The following is a 26,336-nucleotide window of genomic DNA, read 5'->3' on the forward strand; positions in this document are numbered from 1 at the left end:
ACCTCAGAAAGGCCAGAACAATGTCCGTATGGGACTTGGCGATTTGAAAAGTCGACGCCTGAATCAGAATGTCGTCTAGGTAAGGAGCCACCGCTATGCCCCGTGGCCTTAGAACCGCCAGTAGGGACCCTAGAACCTTCGTAAAGATTCTTGGTGCCATGGCTAACCCGAAGGGAAGAGCCACAAACTGGTAATGCCTGTCTAAGAAGGCGAACCTGAGGAACTGATGATGATCTCTGTGAATCGGAATGTGGAGATAAGCATTCTTTAAGTCCACGGTAGTCATATATTGACCCTCCTGGATCATAGGGAGGATGGTTCGGATAGTCTCCATCTTGAAGGATGGGACCCTGAGAAATTTGTTTAGGATCTTGAGATCCAAGATTGGTCTGAAAGTTCCCTCTTTTTTAGGAACTGCCCCTGTTCCTCCCTTGGAACTGGGTGGATCACTCCCATAACCAGCAGGTCTTGAACACAACGTAAGAATGCCTCTCTCTTTATCTGGTTTACAGATAATAGTGAGAGATGAAATCTCCCCTTTGGAGATGAAGCTTTGAAGTCTAGAAGATATCCCTGGGAAACAATCTCTAATGCCCAGGGATCCTGGACGTTTCTTGCCCAAGCCTGGGCGAAGAGAGAGAGTCTGCCCCCCCACCAGATCCGATCCCGGATTGGGGGCTACTCCTTCATGCTGTCTTAGAGGCAGCCGCAGGTTTCTTGGCCTGCTTCCCCTTGTTCCAAGCCTGGTTAGGTCTCCAGACTGGTTTGGGCTGGGCAAAATTTCCCTCTTGCTTTGCATTAGAGGAAACTGAAGCTGCGCCACTCTTGAAGTTTCGAAAGGAACGAAAATTATTCTGTTTGGTCCTTAACGTATTGGACCTATCCTGAGGAAGGGCGTGACCTTTTCCTCCAGTAATATCAGAAATTATCTCCTTCAGACCGGGCCCGAATAGGGTCTGTCCCTTGAAGGGGATGTTAAGAAGCTTAAACTTTGAAGTAACGTCTGCTGAGCAGGACTTAAGCCATAGCGCTCTACGCGCCAAAATGGCAAAACCTGAATTCTTAGCCGTTAGCTTGGCTAAATGAAAAATGGCGTCAGAAATAAAGGAGTTAGCTAACTTAAGAGCTTTAATCCTGTCTAGAATATCGTCTAACGGGGTCTCCACCTGTAGAGCCTCCTCAAGAGACTCAAACCAAAAAGCCGCTGCAGCAGTAACTGGGGCAATGCATGCAAGAGGCTGGAGAATAAAACCTTGATGCATAAAAATTTTCTTAAGGAGACCCTCCAATTTTTTATCCATAGGATCTAGGAAAGCACAACTGTCCTCGACGGGGATAGTTGTACGCTTAGCTAGAGTGGAGACTGCTCCCTCCACCTTAGGAACCGTCTGCCACGAGTCCCGTATGGTGGCATCAATGGGAAACATCTTTTTAAAAGCAGGAGGGGGAGAGAACGGCACACCTGGTCTATCCCATTCCTTAGCAATAATTTCCGAAAACCTCTTGGGGACTGGAAAAACATCGGTGTAAACAGGTACTGCAAAGTATTTGTCCATTTTACACAATTTCTCTGGAACCACAATGGGGTCACAGTCATCCAGAGTTGCTAAAACCTCCTTAAGCAATAAGCGGAGGTGTTCAAGCTTAAAATTTACACGCTGTCATCTCAGAATCAGACTGAAGTAACGCCTTCCCTGAGTCTGAAATATCACCCACAGATAGAAGCTCACCTGCCTCGGCTTCTGAGCATTGTGAGGGTATATCGGACACAGGCAATAAAGCGTCAGAAAGCTCTGTATTAATTCTAGCCCCAGAGCTGTCACGCTTTCCTTGTAGCCCTGGCAGTTTGGAAAATACCTCTGTGAGGGTAGCATTCATAACTGCCGCCATGTCCTGTAAGGTAAAAGAATTAGACGCGCTAGATGTACTTGGCGTCACTTGAGCGGGAGTTATAGGTTCTGACACATGGGGAGAGTTAGATGGCATAATCTCCCTCTTTTCAGTCAGATAATCCCCTGGAGATGAATCTTTAAGCGCCATAATATGGTCTTTATAGTTTATAGACATTTCAGTACATTTGGTACACATTCTAAGAGGGGGTTCCACAATGGCTTCCAAACATATTGAACAAGGAGTTTCCTCTATGTCAGACATGTTTAACAGACTAGTAATGAGACAAGCAAACTTGGAAAACACTTTAATAAAGGTGAAACAGCAATTAAACAAAAAAGTTACTGTGCCTTTAAGAGAAAAAAACTAGCACTTAAACTGCAAAACAGTGAAAAAATACAGTAAAATCTTTGAAATGTTTACAGTGTGAATAAGGGACTAAAGCAGCATTGCACCCACTTGCAAATGGATGATTAACCCCTTAGGCACCAAACTGGATTGAAAAACGTTAAAAAAAACAAAAACGTTCAAAATCAATTGAGCACCATGCCTCAGCTCTGCTGAGGCTCCTACCTGTCCTTAAATATGATTTTGTGCAGAAATAACCCCTTTGAAATGGTTCTCAGATGCCAGGGGACTTTTCTAGGGAAGCTGGATGTCTCAGTCTGTATTAAAACTGCGCATCTAGAGCGCGAAAAACATAATTTATGCTTACCTGATAAATTCCTTTCTTCTGTAGTGTGATCAGTCCACGGGTCATCATTACTTCTGGGATATTACTCCTCCCCAACAGGAAGTGCAAGAGGATTCACCCAGCAGAGCTGCATATAGCTCCTCCCCTCTGCGTCACTCCCAGTCATTCGACCAAGGACCAACGAGAAAGGAAAAGCCAAGGGTGAAGTGGTGACTGGAGTATAAATTAAAAAATATTTACCTGCCTTAAAAACAGGGCGGGCCGTGGACTGATCACACTACAGAAGAAAGGAATTTATCAGGTAAGCATAAATTATGTTTTCTTCTGTTAAGTGTGATCAGTCCACGGGTCATCATTACTTCTGGGATACCAATACCAAAGCAAAAGTACACGGATGACGGGAGGGATAGGCAGGCTCTTTATACAGAAGGAACCACTGCCTGAAGAACCTTTCTCCCAAAAATAGCCTCCGATGAAGCAAAAGTGTCAAATTTGTAAAATTTGGAAAAAGTATGAAGCGAAGACCAAGTTGCAGCCTTGCAAATCTGTTCAACAGAGGCCTCATTCTTGAAGGCCCAAGTGGAAGCCACAGCTCTAGTAGAATGAGCTGTAATTCTTTCAGGAGGCTGCTGTCCAGCAGTCTCATAAGCTAAACGAATTATGCTACGAAGCCAAAAAGAAAGAGAGGTAGCGGAAGCTTTTTGACCTCTCCTCTGCCCAGAGTAAATGACAAACAGAGAAGACGTTTGTCGAAATTCCTTAGTTGCCTGTAAGTAAAATTTTAGAGCACGGACTACATCCAGGTTGTGCAGAAGACGTTCCTTCTTTGAAGAAGGATTTGGGCATAAAGAAGGAACAACAATCTCTTGATTGATATTCCTGTTAGTAACTACCTTAGGTAAGAACCCAGGTTTAGTACGCAGGACTACCTTATCCGAATGAAAAATCAAATAAGGAGAATCACAATGTAAGGCTGATAATTCAGAGACTCTTCGAGCCGAGGAAATAGCCATTAAAAATAGAACTTTCCAAGATAAAAACTTTATATCAATGGAATGAAGGGGTTCAAACGGAACGCCCTGTAAAACATTAAGAACAAGGTTTAAACTCCATGGTGGAGCAACAGTTTTAAACACAGGCTTAATCCTGGCCAAAGCCTGACAAAAAGCCTGGACGTCAGGAACTTCTGACAGACGTTTGTGTAACAGAATGGACAGAGCTGAGATCTGTCCCTTTAATGAACTAGCAGATAAACCCTTTTCTAAACCTTCTTGTAGAAAAGACAATATCCTAGGAATCCTAACCTTACTCCAAGAGTAACCTTTGGATTCACACCAATATAGGTATTTACGCCATATCTTATGGTAAATCTTTCTGGTAACAGGTTTCCTAGCCTGTATTAAGGTATCAATAACTGACTCAGAAAACCCACGTCTTGATAAAATCAAGCGTTCAATTTCCAAGCAGTCAGCTTCAGAGAAGTTAGATTTTGATGTTTGAAGGGACCCTGTATCAGAAGGTCCTGTTTCAGAGGTAGAGACCAAGGTGGACAGGATGACATGTCCACCAGGTCTGCATACCAAGTCCTGCGTGGCCACGCAGGTGCTATTAGAATCACTGATGCTCTCTCTTGTTTGATTCTGGCAATCAATCGAGGAAGCAACGGGAAGGGTGGAAACACGTAAGCCATCCTGAAGTCCCAAGGTGCTGTCAGAGCATCTATCAGGACTGCTCCTGGATCCCTGGATCTGGACCCGTAACGAGGAAGCTTGGCGTTCTGTCGAGACGCCATGAGATCTATCTCTGGTTTGCCCCAACGTCGAAGTATTTGGGCAAAGACCTCCGGATGAAGTTCCCACTCCCCCGGATGAAAAGTCTGACGACTTAAGAAATCCGCCTCCCAGTTCTCCACTCCCGGGATGTGGATTGCTGACAGGTGGCAAGAGTGAGACTCTGCCCAGCGAATTATCTTTGATACTTCCATCATAGCTAGGGAGCTTCTTGTCCCTCCCTGATGGTTGATGTAAGCTACAGTCGTGATGTTGTCCGACTGAAACCTGATGAACCCCCGAGTTGTCAACTGGGGCCAAGCCAGGAGGGCATTGAGAACTGCTCTCAATTCCAGAATGTTTATTGGCAGGAGACTCTCCTCCTGACTCCATTGTCCCTGAGCCTTCAGAGAATTCCAGACGGCACCCCAACCTAGAAGGCTGGCGTCTGTTGTTACAATTGTCCAGTCTGGTCTGCTGAATGGCATCCCCCTGGACAGATGTGGCCGAGAAAGCCACCATAGAAGAGAATTTCTGGTCTCTTGATCCAGATTCAGAGAAGGGGATAAGTCTGAATAATCCCCATTCCACTGACTTAGCATGCACAGTTGCAGTGGTCTGAGGTGTAAGCGTGCAAAGGGTACTATGTCCATTGCCGCTACCATTAAGCCGATTACCTCCATGCATTGAGCCACTGACGGGTGTTGAATGGAATGAAGGGTGCGGCAAGCACTTTGAAGTCTTGTTAGCCTGTCCTCTGTCAGGTAAATCTTCATTTCTACAGAATCTATAAGAGTCCCCAGGAAGGGAACTCTTGTGAGTGGAACGAGTGAACTTTTCTTTTCGTTCACCTTCCATCCATGTGACCTTAGAAATGCCAGCACTAACTCTGTATGAGACATGGCAGTTTGAAAGCTTGAAGCTTGTATCAGAATGTCGTCTAGGTATGGAGCTACCGAGATTCCCCGCGGTCTTAGTACCGCCAGAAGAGCACCCAGAACCTTTGTGAAGATTCTTGGAGCTGTAGCCAATCCGAATGGAAGAGCCACAAACTGGTAATGCCTGTCTAGGAAGGCAAACCTTAGGTACCGATAATGATCTTTGTGAATCGGTATGTGAAGGTAAGCATCTTTTAAATCTACAGTGGTCATGTACTGACCCTCTTGGATCATAGGTAAAATTGTCCGAATAGTCTCCATCTTGAACGATGGAACTCTTAGGAATTTGTTTAGGATCTTTAAGTCCAGGATTGGTCTGAAAGTTCCCTCTTTTTTGGGAACCACAAACAGATTTGAGTAAAACCCCTGTCCCTGTTCCGATCGTGGAACTGGATGGATTACTCCCATTAACAAGAGCTCTTGTATGCAGCGTAGAAACGCCCCTTTCTTTGTCTGGATTGTTGACAATCTTGACAGATGAAATCTCTCTCTTGGAGGAGAGTATTTGAAGTCCAGAAGGTATCCCTGAGATATTATCTCTAGCGCCCAGGGATCCTGAACATCTCTTGCCCAAGCCTGGGCGAAGAGAGAAAGTCTGCCCCCCACTAGATCCGATCCCGGATCGGGGGCCCTCAATTCATGCTGTTTTAGGGGCAGCAGCAGGTTTCCTAGTCTGCTTGCCCTTGTTCCAGGACTGGTTAGGTTTCCAGCCTTGTCTGTAGCGAGCAACAGCTCCTTCCTGTTTTGGTGCAGAGGAAGTTGATGCTGCTCCTGCTTTGAAATTACGAAAGGAACGAAAATTAGACTGTCTAGTCTTGGCTTTGGCTTTGTCCTGAGGCAGGGCATGGCCTTTACCTCCTGTAATGTCAGCGATAATCTCTTTCAACCCGGGCCCGAATAAGGTCTGCCCTTTGAAAGGTATATTAAGCAATTTAGACTTAGAAGTAACATCAGCTGACCAGGATTTTAGCCACAGCGCCCTGCGTGCCTGAATGGCGAATCCTGAATTCTTCGCCGTAAGTTTAGTAAGATGTACTACGGCCTCCGAAATGAATGAATTAGCTAGTTTAAGGACTCTAAGCCTGTCCGTAATGTCGTCCAGAGTAGCTGAACCAATGTTCTCTTCCAGAGACTCAATCCAGAATGCCGCTGCAGCCGTGATCGGCGCAATGCATGCAAGGGGTTGCAATATAAAACCTTGTTGAACAAACATTTTCTTAAGGTAACCCTCTAATTTTTTATCCATTGGATCTGAAAAAGCACAGCTATCCTCCACCGGGATAGTGGTACGCTTAGCTAAGGTAGAAACTGCTCCCTCCACCTTAGGGACCGTTTGCCATAAGTCCCTTGTGGTGGCGTCTATTGGAAACATTTTTCTAAATATCGGAGGGGGTGAGAACGGCACACCGGGTCTATCCCACTCCTTAGTAACAATTTCAGTAAGTCTCTTAGGTATAGGAAAAACCTCAGTACTCGTCGGTACCGCAAAATATTTATCCAACCTACACATTTTCTCTGGTATTGCAACTGTGTTACAATCATTCAGAGCCGCTAACACCTCCCCTAGTAATACACGGAGGTTTTCCAGTTTAAATTTAAAATTTGAAATATCTGAATCCAGTCTGTTTGGATCAGAACCGTCACCCACAGAATGAAGCTCTCCGTCCTCATGTTCTGCCACCTGTGACGCAGTGTCTGACATGGCCCTAATATTATCAGCGCACTCTGTTCTCACCCCAGAGTGATCACGCTTACCTCTTAGCTCTGGTAATTTAGCCAAAACCTCAGTCATAACAGTAGCCATATCCTGTAATGTGATTTGTAATGGCCGCCCAGATGTACTCGGCGCTACAATATCACGCACCTCCCTCTGAGCGGGAGATGTAGGTACTGACACGTGAGGCGAGTTAGTCGGCATAACTCTCCCCTCGTTGTTTGGTGAAATTTGTTCAATTTGTACAGATTGACTTTTATTTAAAGTAGCATCAATACAGTTAGTACATAAATTTCTATTGGGCTCCACTTTGGCATTGCAACAAATGACACAGGTATCATCCTCTGAATCAGACATGTTTAACACACTAGCAAATAAACTTGTAACTTGGAAATACAATTCAATTAGAATAATATTAAAACGTACTGTGCCTTTAAGAAGCACAGAAGATCTATGACAGTTGAAAATTAATAAATTGAAACAGTTATAGCCTCAATCCTTGTAAATAACACAACTTTAGCAAAGGTTTAATCCCATTAGCAAAGATAACAAATTCTGAAAGCAGGAAACAAATTACAGAATAAACGTTTTTTATCTCAGTCAAACTATAATTCTCACAGCTCTGCTGAGAGAAATTACCTCCCTCAAAATAAGTTTTGAAGACCCCTGAGCTCTGTAGAGATGAACCGGATCATGCAGGGAATACAATGAGTTGCTGACTGAAATATTTGATGTGTAGTAAAAGCGCCAAAAAACGGCCCCTCCCCCTCACACACAGCAGTGAGGGAGAACAGAAACTGTCAGAAAACAGATTAAGCAACTGCCAAGTGGAAAAATAGTGCCCAAACATTTATTCACTCAGTACCTCAGTAAATGAAAACGATTTTACATTCCAGCAAAAACGTTAAACATAATCTCTAGTTATTAAACAGCTTTATGTATTTCTTACAGTGTAATTCTAGTGAAGTACCATTCCCCAGAATACTGAAGTGTAAAGTATACATACATGACATTATATCGGTATGGCAGGATTTTCTCATCAATTCCATTGTCAGAAAATAAAAACTACTACATACCTCTATGCAGATTCATCTGCCCGCTGTCCCCTGATCTGAAGTTTACCTCTCCTCAGATGGCCGAGAAACAGCAATATGATCTTAACTACTCCGGCTAAAATCATAACAAAAACTCTGGTAGATTCTTCTTCAAACTCTGCCAGAGAGATAATAACACACTCCGGTGCTATTTTAAAATAACAAACTTTTGATTGAAGATATAAAACTAAGTATAATCACCATAGTCCTCTCACACATCCTATCTAGTCGTTGGGTGCAAGAGAATGACTGGGAGTGACGCAGAGGGGAGGAGCTATATGCAGCTCTGCTGGGTGAATCCTCTTGCACTTCCTGTTGGGGAGGAGTAATATCCCAGAAGTAATGATGACCCGTGGACTGATCACACTTAACAGAAGAAATAGGCCCCTCCCACCATGTACTGGATGTCAGAGGGGCCTTAAGAAAATACTCCTAGGAGTATCTGACTAGCCATGTGGAAACTAGGCCCCAAATAAAGACTTATCTCTCTCAGAGAAAAAACGTCCTATTTATGAAATCATGTAAATGTTTTGTCACTAAGCAATATGAATATTAACATGAGTATTACCCTGTTATGTAAGCATGATCCCAGTCGCTGTTAAATCACTGCATCAGGCTTACCTCAAATACACAAGGCTCTGTCAGCATTTTCTAGAACTTATTCCTCTCTCTAGAAATAAAAATACTGAACATACCTCAAAGCAGGTAATCTACAGGCCGTTCCCCCAACTGAAGTTTTCCCATATTCATCAGTTATATGTGAGAACAGCAATGGACCTTAGTTACAAACCGCTAAGATCATCAAATCTCCAGGCAGAATTCTTCTTCTAATTTCTGCCTGAGAGAAAAACAGTACAACGCCGGTACCGTTTAAAAATAACAAACTCTTGATTGAAGGTAAAACTACACTAAGTCACCACATATCTCTTGATACTTCCTTTCTTGTCGAGAGTTGCAAGAGAATGACTGGGGGTGGCAGTTAGGGGAGGAGCTATATAGACAGCTCTGCTGTGGATGTCCTCTTGCAACTTCGTGTTGGGAAGGAGAATAGCCCACAAGTAATGAATGAACCCGTGGACTGGATACACCTTACAAGAGAAAACAGCTTCTGCAGACGCAAGAACGTCAAATTTGTAAAACTTTGTAAAAGTCTGTAAGGAGGACCAGGTAACTGCCTTACAAATCTGCTCCATAGACTCCTCATTCTTGAAGCCCCAAGACGAAGCCACAGCTCTAGTTGAATGAGCCGTGATCCTCTGAGGAGGCTTATGTCCCGCTGACTCATAAGCCAAGCGAATCAAACTCCTCAACCAAAAAGACAAAGAAGTAGAAGAGGCCCTCTGCCCCTTGCGCTTCCCGGAATACACCACAAAAAGAGATGTAGACTGTCTAAAATCCTTTGCAGCCTGAACTTCAAGGCACGAACCACAACCAGATTATGAAGTAACCTCTCCATAGAAGACAAAGGATTAGGACACAAAGAAGGAACAATTATTTCCTGATTGATGTTACGGTTAGACACCAACTTGGGAAGAAAGCCCAAACCAGTGCGAAGAACCGCCTTATCCGCATGAAAAACCAGGTAAGGAGGCTTGAATTGCAAGGCAGCAAGCTCAGATACTCTGCGTGCCGATGCAATAGCCAACAGGAAGAGAACCTTCCAGGACAGAATCTTAATGTCAATGGAATGCATAGGCTCAATCGGAACCCTCTGCAATACCTTAAGGACCAAGTTTAAGCTCCATGGGGGAGCAGACTGCCTAAAGACAGGCCTGATTCTAGACAGAGCCTGAACGAAAGATTGAATGTCAGGATGCTCAGCGAGTCTCCTGTGCAACAAGACTGATAAAGCCAAAATATGTCTCTTTAAGGAACTAGCGGCAAGACCCTTCTTCAAACCCTCCTGGAGGAAGGACAGAATCCTGGATACCTTCCCCTTGTGCCAAGGATATCCATGCTTCTCACACCAGGACAAGTAAGTCCTCCACACCTTATGGTAGATGTGACGAGTGACTGGCTTCCTTGCCTGAACTAGAGTGTCAATCACACTTTCAGAAAAACCTCTCTTGGCTAAGACTAAGCGTTCAATCTCCACCCAGTCAGCCTCAGAGAAACGAGATTTTGATGTTGAAAGGGGCCCTGTTCCAGCAGATACCTGTGACAGGGTAACCTCCATGGCGGAGAGGATGACATGCCCACCAGATCCGCAAACCACAGCCGCCACAGCCACGATGCAGCAATCAGGATGGCCGAAGCCCACTCCTGTTTGATGCATACCACTACACAAGGTAGAAGTGGTAATGGTGGAAAAATGTAAGCTAGAATGAATCCCCAAGGCACCACTAAGGCATCTATCAGCTCTGCCTGAGGATCCCTCGATCTCGAACCGTATCGGGGTAGCTTACAATTGAGTCTGGATGCCATGAGATCTATCTCCGGTGTTCCCCATCAGAGACAAATCTCTGCAAACACTTCGTGAGAAGAGACCATTCCCCCGGATGGAAGGATTGCCTGCTGAGAAAGTCCGCTTCCCAGTTTTCCACACCTGGAATGTGGATCGCTGAGAGCGAGCAGCTGTGGGACTCTGCCCACTCCAAAATCCGTGACACCTCCCTCATTGCTAGGGAGCTCCTCGTACCCCCTGATGGTTGATGTGAGCCACCGAGGTAATGTTGTCTGTGGAATCTGATGAAGCTGAACGACCCCAGAGGAGGCCACACCCTCAGAGCATTTTAAATTGCTCGAAGTTCCAGAATATTTATCGGAAGGAGAGACTCCTCCCGGTTCCATCTTCCTTGTGCCATCCTGGCACCCCAAACAGCTCCCCATCCTGCGAGACCCGCGTCCGTAGTCACAATTTCCCAGGATGGTCTCAAGAAGGATGTCCCCAGGGACAGATGCTCCAGACGGATCCACCAAGAGAAGGGAGTCCCTGGTCTGAGCATCCATGGATATCCGCTGTGATAGATCTGAATGATCGCTGTTCCACTGTCTCAACATGCACAATTGAAGAGGTCTGAGATGGAACCTGGCAAAAGGGATGACGTCTATGCTGGAGACCATGAGCCCGATCATCTCCATACAATGAGTCATCGAAGGGCTTGAGGAGGACTGAAGGGCAAGACAGGTGGACGCAATCTTCCTGCGTCGTTGATCTGTGAAAAATATTTTCATGGACATAGAGTCTATTATCGTGTCCAGGAACTCCACCCTTTTGCTGGGAACCAGGGAACTCTTTCCTGAGTTGATCTTCCAACCGTGAGATTGGAGCAAGAAAAGAAAAGCCCTCAAATGATCCTCTGCGAGGATGAACGACGGCACCTGGACTAGGATGTCGTCCAAATAGGGCACCACAGCAATGCCCCTGGATCTGGCCACTGCAAGTAGCACCCCCAGAACCTTTGTGAAGACTCTCTGGACCGTCGCCAGACCGAAGGGAAGGGCCACAAATTGGAATTGTTGGTCCAGAAACGAAAATCTTAGGAACTTGAAGTGGTCCCTGTGAATTGGAACATGAAAGTAAGCATCCTTCAAGTCTATTGTCATCATAAACTGCTCCTCTTGAACTAGGGGCAGAGTAGATCTGATTGTTTCCATTTTGAACGATGGAACAGCCAGAAACTTGTTTAAATACTTTAGGTCCAGAATCAGGCAGAATGTGCCCGTCTTCTTTGGAACCACAAAAAGATTTGAATAATACCCTAGACCCCTTTCTGCTTGGGGTACTGGTATGATAACACCTAGAGAGGAGAGATCCCTCACACATTCTAGAAAGGCCTCTCTCTTTTCAGGTCTTGAAGACAGGTTTGACAGGAGAAATCTGTCCCTAGGCGGATGGGACCAGAATCCTATCCTGTAACCCTGGGCGACCACCTCCAAAACCCAAGAGTCCTGAACGTCCTGCAACCAGGCTTCGGAGAAGAGAGACAATCTGCCCCCTACTTGGTCCGGGGCCACCCCTTCATGCCAATTTTGTCTCTGCGGGCTTCTTATTCTGCTTGGACTTGTTCCAAGACTGAGCAGGCTTCCAAGTTCCCTTGGACTGATCCGCTTTCCCAGCGGGCTGCTGGCTCTGGGCCTTGTCCGCAAGAAAGGGACGAAAAGTAAATCCTTTAGGCTTAGCCTTCTTATCCTGCGGTAGGAAAGCTCCCTTGCCTCCCGTAACCGTGAATATGATCGAATCCAATCCTGGACCAAACAGAATCTTTCCTTGAAAAGGCAGAGATAACAGCCTCGACTTAGAGGTCATGTCCGCAGACCAAGACCTTACCCACAGAGCCCTGAGAGCTAAAATGGAGAATCTTGAAACCCTTGCGTTCAGGAGAATAATTTGCATATTGGCATCACAAATGAAAGAATTGGTGACCCTCAACTCCTTAATCTTATCCTGTATCTCATCGATGGAAGTCTCCCTCTTGACAATATCACACAGCGATTTACACCAATTTGTCGCAGCTCCGGAAACCTCGGCTACAGCCGCTGCCGGTTGAAAAACAAACCCTGTGTGCTGAAACATTTTCCTTGAGTGCAAAAAGGTATATTGGTTACTGCGCTAAGAAACCCTATTAAGCCTATGATAAAATGTGAGGACTCCCCAGCCTCTATTGAACTCGATAAATAAGAAAAAGACTGGATATAAAAAAAACAGAACATTTTTTCAAATCATAAGTGCTAGTGAAAGCTTAAAATAGGTGACAGTGGTGCATGAAAAATAATTTATATAAGTGAAACTAAATATGTGCATATGTGAACCTACAAAATAGTAGACCTTCAAATAATAATTGATGAATTAAGTGGAGCCTAAAAAAAAGGCTAAATAAAAATAAAAATAATAAACGAGATAGGATTGTGTGCAAAATCTGCATAAATTTAATACAAATATAAAAAATTAAAACAAATGAAACACGTATACTGAACTCCACATGCGTTGATCAGGCGCAAATATAAAGTGTAGCATACAAATTGCAACCATATGAAACAACTCACAACAATAATTTATGGCTATGTTGCAAAAATAATTACAATGTAACAATATAAATGGTACTAGCAATAAACAATAATGGGAGAGAACAGGTCGTTTCCAGACGAATGTGTGAATGAATTAAATCGACAAGCCAAACGTTTTTTCACAAAGTGAGGCTGAAATGAAATAAGGAACCGGATCAAACGGCAGAAAAGACACCAATCAAAGGTATTCACTTTTACTTACACCGGACATGGTGAAGAGATGTATGGTTCTCCCCTCTGTGGCAAACGACTCCCAACAATACCAGCATACACTTCAATGGGGCAATTCAATATGGCGATAGGGCAGGAACGGAGTATTCGTCCAGATCTCTATTTCGCCGGAGGGTAGCTGAGGTCAGTCTCTACGGAAGCCTTAGAGGGACAAAACACTTCAAGGTGATAGAGCAACGCGTTTCAACCTTCAGTGGGTCTTTTTCAAGCTCTCGATGTACCAAACCATTAGCTATTTAAAGCTAGTGTGATAACCTAATTGGCTTAAAAATGTGGGTGTCTCTAGATAAGCGGCAATGAACATATAGCATCAGCAATACTTAACAACATAGAAGATCGCAACTTGACCACATAGAAACATTTTGGAAAATGAACATTTAACAAATACAGATAATAAAACATTTGACCATATAAAATAAAGGATAGTTTAAATTCATGCAGATCTGCAAATATCCTAAACGTTAATTTATAAAAAATAGTAAAAAATGAAATAAAATTCAAAAATACATTTTCTGCATATCACATAAAAAAATTATATATATATAAAATATATAAAACATAAAAATGTAATGAAATATATAAGATATATATACAAAATAAATGTATCTAATTGATGATGAATATGTTTTGAAAAAATTAATTGATAGTGAATATTTTTTATGAAAATGTAATTTTAAATATAATTCTATAGAGATCAGCAATAAAGATATTTAAAAGTGATATGATCATAAATTAACCACCGAAAATACTAAAATGTAATGTTTTTAATTAATTTTTAGGAATTGATTTATTTTAAGAATCAATTTTTATAATTTAATTTTGAATTAATTTTACCTATACTCTAAATGAATTAAAAGAATTACATGGCCCTTTAATGGGAATTGACTAGTCATTTAAATAACAACTGATATTGAAATCCAAATTCAGATCCTTCGGCTGTAAAGTTTTTAAGTCAAAAATCCATTTACTCTCTCTTTTTAATAGATCACTTTGTATATTTCCCCCCCCTCCATTTCTTTTTAACCTTTTCAATACCTACAAAGGAAAAATGGTCAAGATTGCCCTTATTACATAATCCAAAATGTTTCGGAATAGGGAGGTCTTTATTTCTTTTGTGATTGAAATTTTCTATAGACCAAATATGCTCCCTAATGCAGGTATGTAGGGGCCTGGTGGTTTCACCTACATATTGCAGGCCACAATTACATTGGATAATATAGATTACACAACTATCTGAACATCTAATTAACTCATTAATTGTATATACCTTACCAGTAACATATGATCTAAACTCTTTCTTTTTGGTGTGTTCGGAGTGTTCACAGGATTTGCAGGTAAGACAAGGATAAAAACCTTGCAGGCTATTGCCTTCAATATCTAACTGACAATTTGATTTCCTATTACTTTTGTTTTCAGTGGATGCTAAGATGGATTTTAAATTTGGTGCCTTTTTGTAAATTACTTGAGGTTTCTGCAGCAGAAGGGGACCCAATAACTCATCATTCCTATTTTTTATAAATTAACGTTTAGGATATTTGCAGATCTGCATGAATTTAAACTATCTGTTATTTTATATGGTCAAGTGTTTTATTATCTGTATTTGTTAAATGTTCATTTTCCAAAATTTTTCTATGTGGTCAAGTTGCGATCTTCTATGTTGTTAAGTATTGCTGATGCTATATGTTCATTGCTGCTTATTTAGAGACACCCACATTTTTAAGCCAATTAGGTTATCACACTAGCTTTAAATAGCTAATGGTTTGGTACATCGAGAGCTTGAAAAAGACCCACTGCGGGTTGAAACGCGTTGCTCTATCACCTTGAAGTGTTTTGTCCCTCTAAGGCTTCCGTAGAGACTGACCTCAGCTACCCTCCGGTGAAATAGTGATCTGGACGAATACTCCCTTCCTCCTCTATCGCCATATTGAATTGTCCTATTGAAGTGTATGCTGGTATTGTTGGGAGTCGTTTGCCACAGAGGGGAGAACCATACATCTCTTTACCGTGTCCGGTGTAAGTAAAAGTGAATACCTTTTATTGGTGTCTTTTTTGCTGTTTGATCCGGTTCCTTATTTCATTTCAGCCTCACTTTGTGACAAAATGTTTGGCTTGTCGATTGAATTCATTCACACATTCGTCTGGAAACCACCTGTTCTCTCTCTTTAATGTTTATTGCTAGTACCATTTCTAGTACCATTTCTATTGTTACATTGTAATTATTTTTGCAACATAGCCATAAATTATTGTTGCAAGTTGTTTCATATGGTTGCAATTTGTATTCTGAAACATTTTCCTTAACATGTTTTCAAACTTTTTATCCATGGGCTCTTTAAACGATGAACTATCCTTGAGAGGAATAGTTGTCCACTTTGCGAGAGTGGAAATAGCACCATCCACCTTAGGGACAGTCCCCCAAAGCTTGAGTTGAGAGTCCGGGACAGGGAACAGTTTCTTAAAGGAAGAAGAAGGGGAAAAGGAAGAATCTAATCGCTCCCATTCATTCTTAATTATGTTAGCCATCTTAACAGGAACCGGGAAGGTCTGAGGCACCACCCTGTCCTTGTATACCTTATCAAGCTTAGGAATCGAAGGTTCCTCCGGAAGCTTGGGTTCCGGAACCTCCAGAGTAGCCAGCACTTGCTTCAGCAAAAAGCGCAAATTCTCTATCCTAAACCTAAAGTCAGGCTCCTCCGCAGCCGGAGGATTAGATGACCCGGACTCTGACCCAGAAGGAGCCTCCTTCAAAGAGTTGGAGTGTGCCTTGTCATCGTTTAACACCTCTGATATTTCCATAGGTGTAGACAACCCCTGGGCCGGGTCGCCATGATACACCCTATGCTTGCGCTTAGCAGAACGTGGTAAGGCATGGATCACTTTCAATACCACCATTTGCAGTTGATCCGCAAAATCTGACGGCCAACAAATCTCTCCCGTAGGAGTAATGGTTGGACCCTGGGGCGCTGCATATGCACTAGGAGATGAAAGCAGTCAGAGTCCTCCATAGCTTGCGCTTTTATTATGGACTAGATAACTTAATAAACAGGCACCCTTATACCTCCAATCGCCAGGCACTCACCACTTCCTATGACCTGGACTACAGAAACCGCTTTGTTTCCTGCGCCACAGATCAACAGAGGAAGTGGAGACCGCACCCGGTCACATGGAATGCCTCGCAGGACCGCCCCTGCACTAAGGTGAAAACGCACCAAAACTGGCAGTGCAAATACTCCCGGAAGTCAACCTGAAAGTTCCACCATTGCCAGAGCCTCATCTCGCACATAATGCAGCAATCACACAATAAACAATATCATGTATAAACCCCCCTGTTCAATAATCCCCTTAACAGGAATATTAACCCTTGATTCCATAAGATAAAAGGTGCCACACTGTGACCCTGTCTTCTGTGTTATCATTATGTATAAAAAAATGAAAAGATCTTACCGGAATCTATGCCGTGGAACAAGTGTGACAGGTAGAAGCATCGCTCCTGACATGAACTTGTGTGCAGAAAGCAGGCAGCAAAACTTGTCAACGCTGATTGCTTGTGGAGCTGTTAATATGAGTCGGGATGGTTTCGCAGAAAGATTCTCCCTGCATCTCCGGACTTTAACTTTCACCCAGGCTCCCACTTCTCTGGCATCCTCCTGTGACAAAAAGCAAAGAAGGACTGGGGGATGAGGAGAGTGGGGCCACATCCAGAAGGCAGGGCAGACGTTCTGTGAGAGGGGTTGGGGCAAGCAGTGGGCGGGAACTGGTTGTGCTATGGATGAGGGCAGGTGAAGCTGGGGTGGGAAAGCAAGAGACAACGATCTCTGGGGGGCAGCAATTGTGCTGGGGGGGCTGATGTGTCCCCTTAGCAACACCACTGGGAATGCCCACTAACAAACCACAGGAAAACAAAAGAGCTGATGCCCTTTTAAGAGCATCTTTTTTTTAAGATATAGATTTTTAAAGATAGTTGTTTTGGGGGGATGGGGGGTCACTTTGGCTTTAATATAGGGCACTGCCCGACAAATGCCCTTTTTAGAACAATTTGTAGAGTAGATTTTAGTGATAGTTTAGGTTTTTTTAGGGGTGGACTTTTTTAAGGGGACTTTAGTTTTAGGATAGGTCTTACTGATAGTTGTTTTTTTATTTTTGTGTAATGGTGTGTTTTTATTTTTTTGTAATGATAGGTTTTATATTTCTTGTAATTTAGGGCGTGTTAGGTTAGGGGTTTTGGGGGGTTAGCTGTTAGGGGTTATTTTGCAATGGGCGGTTGTGGTGGTTTAGGGGTTAATAGTGTAGTGTGGTAATTTGTTGCGGACTATTTGGTTGTTTTCGGGGTTAATAGTGTAGTGTGGTAATTAGCAGTGGGCTATTTGGTGGTTTATAGTGTAGTGTGGTAAATTCCTGTGGGCTATGTGGCCGTTTAGGGGTTAATAGTGTAGTGGGGAAATTTGTGATGGGCTATGAGACGGTTTTTCAGCCCAAACTCTTTATGTGAGCTTTGAGTTCAACTAAAAAGTTTGACTGTAAAATGCTATTGTGTTTGAGCGATCACAAACTGTAATACAAGCGCAGATTGAGGCTCAACAACGCCCATAGAAAATATGGTGAGCATAAATTACCACGAGTTTGCATAAACCAATTACATTTTTATACAGAATTGATCGCAAAAAATACTGCAATCTTACAACCGTAATAATGTATAGTAAAGCAACTTTTATAGGATTTTATAGTTCTGAAAACTGAAAGAGCACATTGCAGGCTTTACAAGCTTTACACTGCCCCATATATATGTCCCTGATTTGCAGACAATCTTATCTTTCTGATAGAACAAGCAAGAGATGTTTTGTTAATATAATAAAAGTGGCAAGCCTCATCTTCACCAGACCAGATTGGCTCCTCCTGGGTGGAGTTTGACCATTGAAAACCAGTTACAGCAAGCAAGGTGGTAATATGACCTAATACTGTTCAGACTTTGCTAGTATGTAAATATTAAAGACTGGGGAAAATGTAACTACAAGATGTTTACTGTCCCTTGAATTTTTTAATTCAGAAGTCAAAATAATTAATTCTATTTTGGTCTCTTTCTCTTTTTGTATATTGTATTATTATATTTGTTTTATAACTGAACTACATGGGATGCTAACATAAAAATATCACAAAATGTGTAAATGTCCATGTTTGCAACTATTTAGGTGAAATTTGACTCTTTGTTGCTTTCAGAAAGCTATACAATATATGTACTGATAGATTGCAAGCTCTGTGCAACACACATTTTTATTTCTGAAGATCCTTAGGGATCTAAAGGTTCACCAATACTTGTAAACATTTGCATCTGCTTTGGCTTTTATTAATTCCATATTTTTAAATAATTTAACACCTTGTTACCCAGAGCTTCGGCATATGTTAGAACATTTTTTTTTAAAATAAAACTTCAGCAAATCAGCCATAATGCACTAAGCATAGTTATAGTTTTAATGGGACTGTATATTAATTTAAAGGGACAATATACATACATTTTCATATAACTGCATGTACTAGGCACTACTATAAAGAATAATATGCACAGATACTGATATAAAAAAAACAGTATAAAACTGTTTAAAAACTTATTTGGAAGCTCCCAGTTTAGCTCTGTTTAAAAGGTTACTGGAACACCCACTGCAAGTGGGAAATAGTAGACACTCCCCCCACCCCCTTCCTTTGCATATGAAAAGACCCTTTACACAAACAGAAGCAAGTAGGTATACCTCAGTATTCTCCTAAAACTTTGGGGCTTAGTTAGGAGTCTGAAAATCAGAGCAATGTTATTTAAAAATAAGCAAAACTATACTTAAAAAAAAAAAAAAAAAAACTGTATGGGCTATATAAATGGATCATCTACAAAACATTTATGCAAAGAAAAATCTAGTGTAAAATGTCCATTTAACTACCCACGAGCCACAAGAGTTCCTTGTGGTTGTGAAGGAGTTAATGAAGTCCATGCAGCAGTCATGCTGAATTTGGATACACCTCATTTAAAGCACGCTGTGCTATTCACAGACAGCAATAACCTTTTTAATTCACCCGCTAGAGAGGGAGGGCAATGGCCCTTTATTTGACTGCAGAACCTATTGTTTGCCTGTCCAGGTGACCTAAGGCTGATATGCCAGCAGGGGCAGTTGTGCTGAGAGGCTCGGGCGTCTTTCCCATGCCATCTCTGGATCACTCTGCGCTTTTCCATTGTCTTGTAAAGGTTACTGAATGAGACTGGCTGCAGCTCCTGTCTGTATCTTCCCTTTCTAGAGCAGGTACAATGCAAGGACTCTGCAGGCTCCAGGAGAGCGGTTAATCTTCCCGACAGCAGGAAAGTAAGGCAATAGGTACTGCATTTAAAATGCATTTTAGGTGGTGCTATTACCCTTAGCAGGGAAAGTGTTAATATCTTGCGCACTGGAATATCAAAGGAAAATCAGTAATGATAGATGAATGTTCAAAGCTGCTGCAAAATGCAAAAAAAAAAAATCTGTAATGAGTCATTTAGTGATATTTATCTGTAGGCAAAACATACACTGTATCTATGTGTTTTATCTTTTTATTTCTACAAATGCAAAAAAACATAGATAAACATACAGCAGGTAAGAACAAAAAAGCCTAACTAGTCTGCCCATATTTCCTTCTGAAGTACAAGCTTAAAGGGACAGTCAAGTCAAAATTAAACTTCCATGATTCAGATAGATCATGCAATATTATACAACTTTCCAATTTACTTTTATCATCAAATTTGCTTTGTTCTCTTGGTATTCTTTGTTGAAAAAGAAACATAGGTAGGCTCAAATGCTAATTGCTATTCCATCGAAGGCCGCCTTTTATTTCAGTGCATTTTAAAAGTTTTTGAAGCTAGACAATACTAGTTCACGTTTTCCATATAGATAACAATGTGCTCACTCCATTGGAGTTACCTGGGAGTCAGCACTGATTGGCTAAAATGCAAGTCTGTCAAAAGAACTGTAATAAGGGGGCAGCCTGCAGAGGCTTAGATACAAGGTAATCATAGAGGTAAAAAACAAAATTTATGCTTACCTGATAAATTCCTTTCTCCTGTAGTGTAGTCAGTCCACGGGTCATCCATTACTTATGGGATTATAACTCCTCCCTAACAGGAAGTGCAAGAGGATCACCCAAGCAGAGCTGCTATATAGCTCCTCCCCCCTACGTCATATCCAGTCATTCGACCGAAACCAAACGAGAAAGGAGAAACTATAGGGTGCAGTGGCGACTGGAGTATAATTTAAAATTTAGACCTGCCATAAAAACAGGGCGGGCCGTGGACTGACTACACTACAGGAGAAAGGAATTTATCAGGTAAGCATAAATTTTGTTTTCTCCTGTTAAGTGTAGTCAGTCCACGGGTCATCCATTACTTATGGGATACCAATACCAAAGCTAAAAGTACACGGATGACGGGAGGGACAGGCAGGATCTTTACACGGAAGGAACCACTGCCTGAAGAACCTTTCTCCCAAAAACAGCCTCCGAAGAAGCAAAAGTGTCAAATTTGTAAAATTTGGAAAAAGTGTGAAGTGAAGACCAAGTCGCAGCCTTGCAAATCTGTTCAACAGAGGCCTCATTTTTAAAGGCCCAAGTGGAAGCCACAGCTCTGGTAGAATGAGCTGTAATTCTTTCAGGAGGCTGCTGTCCAGCAGTCTCATAGGCTAAACGTATTATACTACGAAGCCAGAAGGAGAGAGAGGTAGCCGAAGCCTTTTGACCTCTCCTCTGTCCAGAATAGACGACAAACAGGGAAGAAGTTTGTCGAAAATCTTTAGTTGCCTGCAAATAAAATTTCAGGGCACGGACAACGTCCAGATTGTGCAGAAGTCATTCCTTCTTTGAGGAAGGATTAGGGCACAATGAAGGAACAACATTCTCTTGATTGATATTCCTGTTAGTGACTACCTTAGGTAAGAACCCAGGTTTAGTACGCAGAACTACTTTGTCTGAATGGAAAATCAGATAAGGAGAATCACAATGTAAGGCAGATAACTCAGAGACTCTTCGAGCCGAGGAAATAGCCATTAAAAACAGAACTTTCCAAGATAACAGCTTGATATCAATAGAATGAAGGGGTTCAAACGGAACACCCTGTAAAACGTTAAGAACTAAGTTTAAGCTCCATGGTGGAGCAACAGTTTTAAACACAGGCTTAATCCTGGCCAAAGCCTGACAAAAAGCCTGAACGTCTGGAACTTCTGACAGACGTTTGTGTAAAAGGATGGACAAAGCTGAGATCTGACCCTTTAACGAACTAGCGGATAAACCCTTTTCTAAACCTTCTTGTAGAAAAGACAATATCCTAGGAATCCTAACCTTACTCCATGAGTAACTCTTGGATTCGCACCAATGCAAGTATTTGCGCCATATTTTATGGTAAATTTTCCTGGTAACAGGCTTTCTAGCCTGTATCAAGGTATCAATCACTGACTCAGAGAATCCACGCTTTGATAGAATCAAGCGTTCAATCTCCATGCAGTCAGCCTCAGAGAAATTAGATTTGGATGTTTGAAAGGACCCTGCACCAGAAGGTCCTGTCTCAGAGGTAGAGACCATGGTGGACAGGGCGACATGTCCACTAGGTCTGCATACCAGGTCCTGCGTGGCCACGCAGGCGCTATTAGAATCACCGATGCTCTCTCCTGTTTGATCTTGGCAATCAATCGAGGAAGCATCGGAAAGGGTGGAAACACATAAGCCATGTTGAAGACCCAAGGTGCTGTCAGAGCATCTATCAGAACCGCTCCCGGGTCTCTGGACCTGGATCCGCAACAAGGAAGTTTGGCGTTCTGGCGAGACGCCATGAGATCCAGATCTGGTTTGCCCCAACGCCGAAGTATTTGGGCAAAGACCTCCGGATGAAGTTCCCACTCCCCCGGATGAAAAGTCTGGCGACTTAGATAATCCGCTTCCCAGTTCTCCACGCCCGGGATGTGGATCGCTGATAGGTGGCAAGAGTGAGACTCTGCCCAGTGAATTATCTTTGAGACTTCCATCATTGCTAGGGAACTCCTTGTCCCTCCCTGATGGTTGATGTAAGCCACAGTCGTGATGTTGTCCGACTGAAACCTGATGAACCTCAGAGTTGCTAACTGAGGCCAAGCCAGAAGGGCATTGAAAACTGCTCTTAATTCCAGAATATTTATGGGAAGGAGACTCTCCTCCTGAGTCCAAGATCCCTGAGTCTTCAGGGAATTCCAGACAGCGCCCCAACCTATCAGGCTGGAGTCTGTTGTTACAATCGTCCAATCTGGCCTGCTGAAGGGCATCCCCTTGGATAGGTGTGGCCGAGAGAGCCACCATAGAAGAGAATTTCTGGTCTCTTGATCCAGATTCAGCATAGGGGACAAATCTGAGTAATCCCCATTCCACTGACTTAGCATGCACAATTGCAGTGGTCTGAGATGCAGGCGTGCAAAGGGTACTATGTCCATTGCCGCTACCATTAAGCCGATTACCTCCATGCATTGAGCCACTGACGGGTGTGGAATGGAATGAAGGACCCGGCAAGCATTTAGAAGTTTTGTTAACCTGACCTCTGTCAGATAAATCTTCATTTCTACAGAATCTATAAGAGTCCCTAAGAAGGGAACTCTTGTGAGTGGCAATAGAGAACTCTTTTCTTCGTTCACTTTCCACCCATGTGACCTTAGAAATGCCAGTACTAACTCTGTATGAGACTTGGCAGTTTGGAAACTTGACGCTTGTACCAGAATGTCGTCTAGGTACGGAGCTACCGATATTCCTCGCGGTCTTAGTACCGCCAGAAGAGAACCCAGAACCTTTGTAAAGATTCTTGGAGCAGTAGCTAACCCGAAGGGAAGAGCTACAAACTGGTAATGCCTGTCTAAGAAGGCAAACCTTAGATACCGGAAATGATCTTTGTGAATCGGTATGTGAAGATAGGCATCTTTTAAATCCACTGTGGTCATGTACTGACCCTTTTGGATCATGGGTAAGATTGTCCGAATAGTTTCCATTTTGAACGATGGAACTCTTAGGAATTTGTTTAGGATCTTTAAATCCAAGATTGGTCTGAAGGTTCCTTCTTTCTTGGGAACCACAAACAGATTTGAGTAAAACCCTTGTCCGTGTTCCGACCGCGGAACCGGGTGGATCACTCCCATTAGTAAAAGATCTTGTACACAGCGTAGAAACGCCTCTTTCTTTATCTGGTTTGTTGACAACCTTGAAAGATGAAATCTCCCTTTTGGAGGAGAAGTTTTGAAGTCCAGAAGATATCCCTGAGATATGATCTCCAATGCCCAGGGATCCTGGACATCTCTTGCCCAAGCCTGGGCGAAGAGAGAAAGTCTGCCCCCTACTAGATCCGTTTCCGGATTGGGGGCCCTCACTTCATGCTGTCTTAGGGGCAGCAGCAGGTTTTCTGGCTTGCTTGCCCTTGTTCCAGGTCTGCTTAGGTTTCCAGCCCTGTCTGTAGCGAGCAACAGTTCCTTCCTGTTTCGGAGCAGAGGAAGTTGATGCTGCTCCTGCCTTGAAGTTACGAAAGGCACGAAAATTAGACTGTCTAGCCCTTGGTTTGGCTCTGTCTTGAGGCAGGGCATGGCCCTTACCTCCAGTAATGTCAGCGATAATTTCTTTCAAACCGGGCCCGAATAATGTCTGCCCTTTGAAAGGTATGTTAAGCAATTTAGATTTAGAAGTCACATCAGCTGACCAGGATTTTAGCCACAGCGCTCCGCGCCTGAATGGCGAATCCGGAATTCTTAGCCGTAAGTTTAGTTAAGTGTACTACGGCATCAGAAATAAATGAATTAGCTAGCTTAAGGGCTTTAAGCTTGTGTGTAATCTCATCCAATGGAGCTGTGTCAAGAGTCTCTTCCAGAGACTCAAACCAGAATGCCGCCGCAGCCGTGACAGGCGCAATGCATGCAAGGGGTTGCAATATAAAACCTTGTTGAACAAACATTTTCTTAAGGTAACCCTCTAACTTTTTATCCATTGGATCTGAAAAGGCACAGCTATCCTCCACCGGGATAGTGGTACGCTTAGCTAAAGTAGAAACTGCTCCCTCCACCTTAGGGACCGTTTGCCATAAGTCCCGTGTGGTGGCATCTATTGGAACCATCTTTCTGAATATAGGAGGGGGTGAGAAAGGCACACCGGGTCTATCCCACTCCTTGTTAACAATTTCAGTAAGTCTTTTAGGTATAGGAAAAACATCAGTACACGTCGGTACCGCAAAATATTTATCCAACCTACATATTTTCTCTGGGATTGCAACCGTGTTACAATCATTCAGAGCCGCTAACACCTCCCCTAGTAATACACGGAGGTTCTCAAGCTTAAATTTAAAATTTGAAATGTCTGAATCCAGTTTATTTGGATCAGATCCGTCACCCACAGAATGAAGTTCTCCGTCTTCATGTTCTGCAAATTGTGACGCAGTATCAGACATGGCCCTAGCATTATCAGCGCACTCTGTTCTCACCCCAGAGTGGTCTCGTTTACCCCTAAGTTCTGGCAATTTAGATAAAACTTCAGTCATAACATTAGCCATGTCTTGTAAAGTGATTTGTAATGGCCGCCCTGATGTACTTGGCGTTACAATATCACGCATCTCCTGAGCGGGAGATGCAGGTACTGACACGTGAGGCAAGTTAGTCGGCATAACTTTCCCCTCGTTGTCTGGTGAATTTTTCTTAACATGTACAGATTGGCTTTTATTTAAGGTAGCATCAATGCAATTAGTACATGAATTTCTATTGGGCTCCACATTGGCCTTTGAACATATTGCACAAAGAGATTCCTCTGTGTCAGACATGTTTAAACAAACTAGCAATTAGACTAGCAAGCTTGGAAAATACTTTTCAAATGAATTTACAAGCAATATAAAAAACGTTACTGTGCCTTTAAGAAGCACAAAAAAAAACTGTCACATTGAGATAACAATGAACCGATTTAGTTATAGCAATTAATTTTTCACATGAAATTCATTAATTTAGCAAAGGATTGCACCCATTAGCAAATGGATTATTAACCCCTTAATACCAAAAAACGAATAACAAATAAAATATATACGTTTTTATCACAGTCAAAGCACAGTCTCACAGGTCTGCTGTGAGTGATTACCTCCCTCAAACTAGTTTTGGAGACCCCTGAGCTCTGTAGAGACGTCCTGGATCATGCAGGGAGAATAAGGAAGACTGTGACTGAATTATTAATGCGTAGTAAAAGCGCCAAAATAGGCCCCTCCCACTCATAATACAGCAGTGGGGAAGCTCAGTAAACTGATTTTATTCAAAATAAACGACAGCCAAGTGGAAAATAATGCCCATAAATTTTTCACCAAGTACCTCAGATAGAAAAACGATTAACCTGCCAGTAAACGTTTTAAATATATGAAATGATAATAAAAGCCTGTTGCTAGTCGCTATCACTGCAGAAAGGCTATAAGTTATATGTATACAGTATTTTCTTAGTGAAGTGCCATTCCCCAGAAATACTTTAGTGCCAACATACATACATAACAGCCTGATACCAGTTGCTACTACTGCATTTAAGGCTGTACTTACATTATATTGGTATTAGCAGTATTTTCTCAGTCAATTCCATTCCTTAGAAAATAATATACTGCAACATACCTCTTTGCAGGTGAACCCTGCCCGCTGTCCCCTGTTCTGAAGTTACCTCGCTCCTCAGAATGGCCGAGAACAGCAAATGGATCTTAGTTACGTCCGCTAAGATCATACACAAACTGAGGTAGATTCTTCTTCTAATACTGCCTGAGAAGAAACAACACACTCCGGTGCTGTTTAAAACAACAAACTTTTGATTGAAGAAATAAAAACTAAATTTAGTAACCACACTCCTCTCACACATCCTATCTATTAGTTAGGTGCAAGAGAATGACTGGATATGACGTAGGGGGGGGGGGGGGGGGCTATATAGCAGCTCTGCTTGGGTGATCCTCTTGCACTTCCTGTTAGGGAGGAGTTATAATCCCATAAGTAATGG

Source organism: Bombina bombina, chromosome 12, assembly GCF_027579735.1.
Source record: "Bombina bombina isolate aBomBom1 chromosome 12, aBomBom1.pri, whole genome shotgun sequence".
Classification (NCBI taxonomy): Eukaryota; Metazoa; Chordata; class Amphibia; order Anura; family Bombinatoridae; genus Bombina; species Bombina bombina.